Source organism: Coenobita brevimanus, chromosome 63 (genome assembly GCF_032717465.1).
Source record: "Coenobita brevimanus isolate Jiangsu-jjx chromosome 63, ASM3271746v2, whole genome shotgun sequence".
Lineage (NCBI taxonomy): Eukaryota > Metazoa > Arthropoda > Malacostraca > Decapoda > Coenobitidae > Coenobita > Coenobita brevimanus.
In genome coordinates this window covers 17,905,495-17,912,994 of record NC_137016.1, presented here as the reverse complement: position 1 = coordinate 17,912,994, position 7,500 = coordinate 17,905,495, and positions in this window count along the sequence as shown.

Below are 7,500 nucleotides of genomic sequence, written 5' to 3'. Positions count from 1 at the left end.
TGTGGACTTGTATTAGTGAGATTTAGATCGTGTTTTCGACGTTAATATCTTGTTTACTGCCATTAATACCGTAATTGTGTTCTTTCATATTCTCATTAGTGTCTCCCAGTCTGCTTCTGAAAAGGACAAAAGGCGAACTAGTCATTAACATTTTTATGCCATTGTGTCGCCACGTTACCACTGTCATTCTTTTTTTTTTAATGCAAGGAAGAAGGAAACAAAAGCATAAAGCGCGCAAATTGTTTCCTCCAAGAAAAAATAAAAGCGAGATAATAGAGGCTCAAATTCAAGATCCACACATTTCGAGATGCCTGGAGGCACTGCGTTTAGAAGACTGGAGGTCATAGACAGTAGGAAATACAGACAGAGGAAGACAGTTCCAGAGTTGACCTGTTGCATACATGAAGGACTGAGAGTAACAGTTAAATCTTGCACTAGCAGTTGGATCTTAACTACTGTATCTTTCTTCTGTCTCTAATTTCCAGAGTTGCTGTCTGGGATTCTGATCAGACAGAAATACGCACGTGAGTAAAATGTTTTTGGTATTCTTTTGCCGACATACATATTGCCAGATCACTCTCAGTTTTGGTCTCAGGTACAGTTTTTATTTATTTTTTGTACATGTTGTTGTTTGGGATTCTCAGTAGGATTTTCATGCCTAATAATAAAGAAGATAAATAATAAAAAAGATGAAAGTATGTGGATTGATATTGGTAATAGACTATTTTCTTCTGCCTATATTAACATATTTCCTCTAATTTTCTTATTAGTAATAAGTGTTTCTTCTTGTCATTTTGTCCTGCATAGGTAGTAATGTGTATGGTAAAGGTAAACACGTGAATGAAAACGTGTGTGGTGTGGTGTTTGCAGCCGTCATGAAAAGTATCGTAATGGAGAGAGACATCAAAGGCGGTTCAGAGTTTCATATATTTCAGTCTTGTGGATGCCTGAAGTGTGTTGAATGAGAGAGAGAGAGAGAGAGAGAGAGAGAGAGAGAGAGACTTTTAAGAAAAGGAAGCAAGAAAGAGTGAAAAGGTAGAGGAAGAAAGTGAATCTGATGGATATGAGACAGACAAAAAAGAGTGAGAGAGTTTGTTGGAGAAAAGGAGAGAAGGTAAAATGTAGAAAGTTGATTAAAAATAATATAAATAAGAATGTTGAAGGAAACATATAGCTGTAGGAACGGTGAATGATAGAGGTGGAATATATAAAGGTGAATAATCAAAACAGCATCGGAAAAGTAAGAAATAGTAGTCATGAAAAAAGAGAGTAATGATGCATGAGAAGGAAAGGAGATATGATAAGAGCAACGTTAAGTGAACATAAGACTGTCTTCACTGAGGTGCGGTGAAACTATTGCAACCAGTTTTTTTAAGTGCATCAGTTGATGCAGCAGCTGATGCAACAGCTGACCTGTCAGATCAACTCAGAATTTCAAGCTGAGTAACTATGTATTTCAAAAAAGAAAAAAATCTCAAAAATGCCTCTTAATAGCCAATTCTGAATATCGCCAAATAGTCAGCTGATGCGTCATCAGTCGCAACAGCTGGCATGTTAGACCAGCTCAAAATTTCAAGCTAAGCAACTTTGTATTTCATAAGAAAAGAGCTCAGAGCTCCGCAAGGGCAGATATTTGAACTTTCCATAAAGGAGAGAGAGAGAGAGAGAGAGAGAGAGAGAGAGAGAAACTCTCCAGATTTACCACTTACAGACTTGTCGGCTTCGCCGCAAGTAAAAAGGAGACAAAAAAAAAAAAAAAAAGAGGATAGGAATGCCTGGAAATGATGATGGGGAAAAAATGTATGGTGAAAATTAGTGAAAGAAGTGGCACGGAAAAATGAATGAATATATGTCATTTCATTCTATATAATTGTTACTGTTAATGCAATAAACATAAGCTCTTGTATCATCATCATCATCGTCGTCGTCTTCATCATTATTATTATTATTATTATTATTATTATTATTATTATTATTAATTATTATTATTATTATTATAACAACACGTAATTCCTGTTCAAGAAAAGTTCACTAATGTCCATTGCATACTGTAGTTATAAAACCTAAATGGGCCAAGTACACAATGCTGTTATATTAATCAAGGGCCAGTACTGACCAGTTATATGGTATGTTATTAATAATTTGTGTTGATATTTCTTTACAGGATGATTGGCTGTGCTGGGCATAAATATTTCCCTGTATCGTTGTAGAGGTTTATGTGGTGGTGGAGGTCGAGGTGGTGATGGTGGTGTCTGTGTTAGTATCTTGTGGTGCTTGTGCTGGTAATCCGGGCTGGCTTTACGTCTCTCTCTCTCTCTCTCTCTCTCTCTTTCTTTCCATATTAACCTATTCTTTTCTCAGGATTGTCTCTCTTTCTCTACCCTCTGTCTCTCTCTCCATATTAACCTATTCTTTTCTCAGGATTGTCTCTCTTTCTCTACCCTCTGTCTCCCTTCCTTTGTATGTCCTTCATTATATTAGGTCTCCTCGCTTTTGTTTTCTGTCCTTTGTAGGTCTTCTTTCTTTATTTCCTCCCTCTCTCTTGTCTGGCTTCTCACTTAATAATTTTTCCTGTTTTTACTCTTTACCATTGCTCTGTCTCTCTCTCTCTCTCTCTCTCTCTCTCTCTCTCTCTCTCTGTCCAGTTTATCCAGGCTCCATATTTTTCTTCATTCCAAAGCTTTATTATGCTTGAACTCCTTGCCCTTACACAGTAAAATATATCCCGGCTTATTATCGCACCCTCTCTCTCCCATTTTCCATAATCCACTTCCATTCTTTTCTTCGTTTCCTTCTCAAGCGAATAATGCTCTCCTATTGATCCTTTTCTCTGATTGGACCTGCGCTTGCGTATCGATTTATCGTTATATTATTGTTGTGAATTGTGTGTACTTGTGTTAGAGATACACATGGCATCAATTGCATGCTCCATCTAGCTGGATATACAACAACATGCCCTCATCCCTTAGGCAGTCGTGAAGCTCTAAAAGGGAAAGAAAAATCAATGTGGACGGTCTTCCCTATGAGATGGAGCCAAGAATTTCAGAGGCTTGTGTGCTGAGTGCCTGGACTGAAGGAATATTGTAGCGGGAGGCTTTCAAACCCCCAGCATAAACACCAACTTTTACTCTATTGTGCATTCCAGCCGTGTTTTGTGGGTCCTGAAAGACAGATGAATCGTAGGGCTGAGGAACAGTTCTTTCTGCCTCTGGGGAAATAACCCGCCCCCACCCTGGGCTTGGATAGCAGTTGGTGTGGGAGTGGATGTGTGTGCAGAAAGTTACCTGCGTTCATTTTCACTGGGCACTCTGTTGATAGTTCTCTTACTGTTATGTTTGCCTTTTATTGATTCTGGATCCTAGCACCCCAGTTTGTAGCGGGATTAGGATTTTGATGATGATGATGAAGATGATGATGATGATGACGATGATGATGATGACGATGATGATGATGATGACGATGATGATGATGATGATGATGATGGTGATGATGATGATTATACTGCTGATGATTATTATTATTGGCACTATTATTATTATTATTATTATTATTACTGTTTTCATTGTTAACATTTTTTTCCTGTGTCCTACATTTAAATGAACTACGTATTATCCTCCCTTCATTAACTGAGAACATTCATTTATGTTGTTTACTGACGTTTATATTTACCTGATGTATATACAGTTCCATTTTACTAATGCACCCCTTGTATAACTGGAGCTTAGTTGATTTCAAAATTGCTGTTGATTTGAATAACTGATGAGCAATAAAGTGATAATGGTGAATTGTTTTATATAACTGAGTGGATTATACAAAGAGAACACAGGTAGTTGTAATAATTGATGAATAATTGGTGATAGATGAATGGGTGCGCCTACAGATAGATAAATATAGATTAATGGATAGATAGATAGATATTTCAAAGAAAGATAGATAAATAAATGGATGGACAATTTAGATAGATAAATGGACAGATGAATAATCTATATCAATGGATAGATGAATAATTTAGATAGATAGATAGGTAAATAATTAGATATATAAATAGAAAGATGAATAATTTAGATAAATAGACAGATTTCCTCTCCCACCTGTCCTCCAACTTCACCCCATTTTATCAATATAGTTCACATTTCCTCCACTTCTTACCCCCCCCCCTCCATCTTTCACCTCCATCCCCCATTTTCCTCCCTCCGCACTCCCCCAAGCCTCCCGTTTTCTATATCCACACCTACCTCACCCACAGATCTATTTCGTACCTCGCTGCATTTCAACTCTGTATTTCGTACCTCACTGCATTTCACCTCTGCATTTCACCTCTGTATTTCGTGCCTCGCTGCATTTCACCTCTGCATTTCACTTCTGCATTTTGTGCCTGACTGCATTACACCTCTGCCTTCCATTCTCATCTTCTTCCTCTGTGTAATTGTTTTTTAGAAATTTTAAGTCCTTCTGTGCGATGATATATATTTTTTTCATGATTCATTTTCAAGCAGTCAAGTGTGGATGATTTTTGGGGGGATAGTGAAGGGGTTACAGAATGATATATCCAGCGCCTCCACGTCAAAATTTTGCCTGGGCGAATTAAAATCTTGACGTAGAAAAAATATAATGAGAAATACGTCATCTTACTGAAGTGGTTAAGAGAAATGGGTGTGAAATATTGGTTGTGGTTGATTGTAGGGCTGTATTTTGAGACAGAGAGAGAGAGAGAGAGAGAGAGAGAGAGAGAGAGAGAGAGAGAAACACACACACACACAGGAGTATTATAATTAAGATGGTCAGTCGCCAGCGTCCTGGCATATTTGCTAATGGGCGCTCAGTCCTTTTACGAGGCTAATTAATTCCCTACGGTCGGACACCACATTCCTTGCCATATTTTGCACCTGTGCTCCGGCCAGGTAGGCACGTCCAGCAGCCAGTGATCAGGTGAGACACGGATATTAATTAGCCTTATGTATCCCATATAACCTGTAGAATAGTAAATAACGTTAGATGTTCCGTTTTACCTGTAGGATACTAATTAACTATTTGTTCCTTATTACCTGTGGGATACTAATTATATTACTATTTGTTCCGTATTACGTGTAGTATACTAATTAACCACTTACTCCGTATTATCTGTGATCCGCGTTACCTGTGGGATACTATTCTTTCTATTTGTTATTTTTTTATGCAAGGAAGAAGGATACAAAGGTCTGGGACCTGGAAATTGCTCCCTCCAAGAAAAAACAAAAACAAGGTCCAGGTCACCAAAGGTCAACTAGTTGACCTTTGGCAGCCATTTTGGTGACCTTGATCTTGACCCCTAGGGATCGTATTCGAACTCGTCCAAGATTTTGGCCATATCTCGATACGCTGGAAGTTTCATGTTGGTAACTCAGATCATTCACGAGGTATCATGTTTCCCTCACACAAAATAAGCCAGACAGCCAACCTCACAACTGTGATGAAAACATTACCACTCCGCTCACTTCCCAAAGTGGATGGTAAAAACAATGATAACGCCATTACACACCCCATCGCACTCGTCACTCACACGGAAATCCAGCCACTTTTACCCCGCTAATTCTCATAACCTAAATAAAATAATTGTAAAGTAACAAACAAAGCGATAGACGACGCAATGATCATAGAGGCGTTAAAGCATGAAAAGAGAGAGAGAAAAAAATTACTTGTGCACACACCAGTCACCGAAAATACCAACAAGTGTTATATTTATTTAGCTTTCAGACTTATCGTTTAACCCGGCATCGACAGACAGACAGACAGACGGTATGACAGGCGTATCAATGGCAACTTTCAAAATTACGCAAAAGTACATCATTTTGCACCGTTGTGTGGAAGATGATGTTCAGTTTGTCCTGACCTTTTGAGTCCCAGGATTCACCTTGAAGCCTGATGGAAACCGTGAGTCTACACAGGTATACACTTTACCTGCACACCACCACCACTACAACAACAACAACAACAACAACTACTACTACTACTACAACTACTACTATTACTACTACTACTTCTACTACTACTACTGCTACTACCGCGCTACCATTACTACTACTACTGCTACTACCGCGCTGCCATTACTACTACTACTATACAAGACTTCTTTGTTATGTCCTCTCCTCCATCTTTCCTTTTCTACAATTTCCTCACATATTTCACCTGATTAATACTGTACCCTGGCCGCTTACAACTGCCTCCCACACATTTCTCACACTTGCCTCACACCTCTCAGCCTCACCTCTTGCCTTTCACATCTCTCTTCCCTCTCACACTATTAGCACTCTCAGGCTCCTAAGACTCACACTTCACCAGAATAAGTGTCTAAACTAAGCTAGAATAAAAGACTAAAATTGTCCTGATGATGAGAAAATTATTAGTGAAGGTATTAGCATTCTTGGACTTTTATTCTCAGCTCAATAAAATTACCTCGTCAACAGGAATAAAGTACAGGTACTAGAGTTGTTCCTACCGTGTAAGGGTTAACACTCTCAGGTTTTTATACCAACTCTCAGCTGAATAAAATCATCTGGCGAGAAACGGAACTAGATAAGCGTTGTTTTGATCATGTATTTATATTCTTATCCATAGTCAGACGCCTTGATCCAAGAAGGGGTGGCTACATGCGAATCCTTTCCATGTTATCCTGGCCTCTGTGATCAAACTGCCCCATCTCCAGTTCACACCCCCTTCCCTCATACACAGTACCTCACCTCCCAATCCCTCCATCTTTTTCTGGGTCTCCCCTTCCCTCCGTCTCCCTCCACCTCATCCATATACTCTCTCCTAGTCAGTTTCTCATCCTCGATCCTTTCCACATAGTCAAGTTATCAGGTACATCTCTTAATGCTTTCCAACATATCCACTTCAACACCACAACGCTCCATCACTTTCACACTTGTCTGTCTGTCTGTCTCTCCACGTAACTCCACATAACTCTCTCAGATAACTCCCCTCCACTGCTCTCACTCTTGACCTGTGTCCTTCCGACAGTTTCCTGATCATGAGAGAGTGGTATCATTCTTGCACCTTCTTAATTAACACTTGTACCTTCTCCCTGTCACCTCTCGCATCCATCTCATACCTTATATAACCTCCAAACACCCTCCTTTTATTCCTTGAACACTTCCTTTCTCTCTCCCACTCCCCTCCCTCACTCTCTCATTGACACACACACACACACACACACACACACACACACACACAATGCTGTCATCATGTCATATTACGTGACATTAGGCAGGTCAGCTCTCCCCGTGCATACCCTCCCCTGCCGGGATTATTATTCGTCTTTCTCATTTTTCATTCTTCTCTTTCTCCCTTTTCATGTCTTTTCTGGGTTTTTCCTTTTTGTTTGCCCCGTTTTTCGTTTTGTGTCCATTTTCTTTTTCTCTGAACATAATAATAGTCGCATTTTACAATTCTATTTTCCCCAGTCTTTCGTCTCTGTATTTCTGTTTCATGTATAATCGTTTTTCTATTTCTTCCCCACTTGAT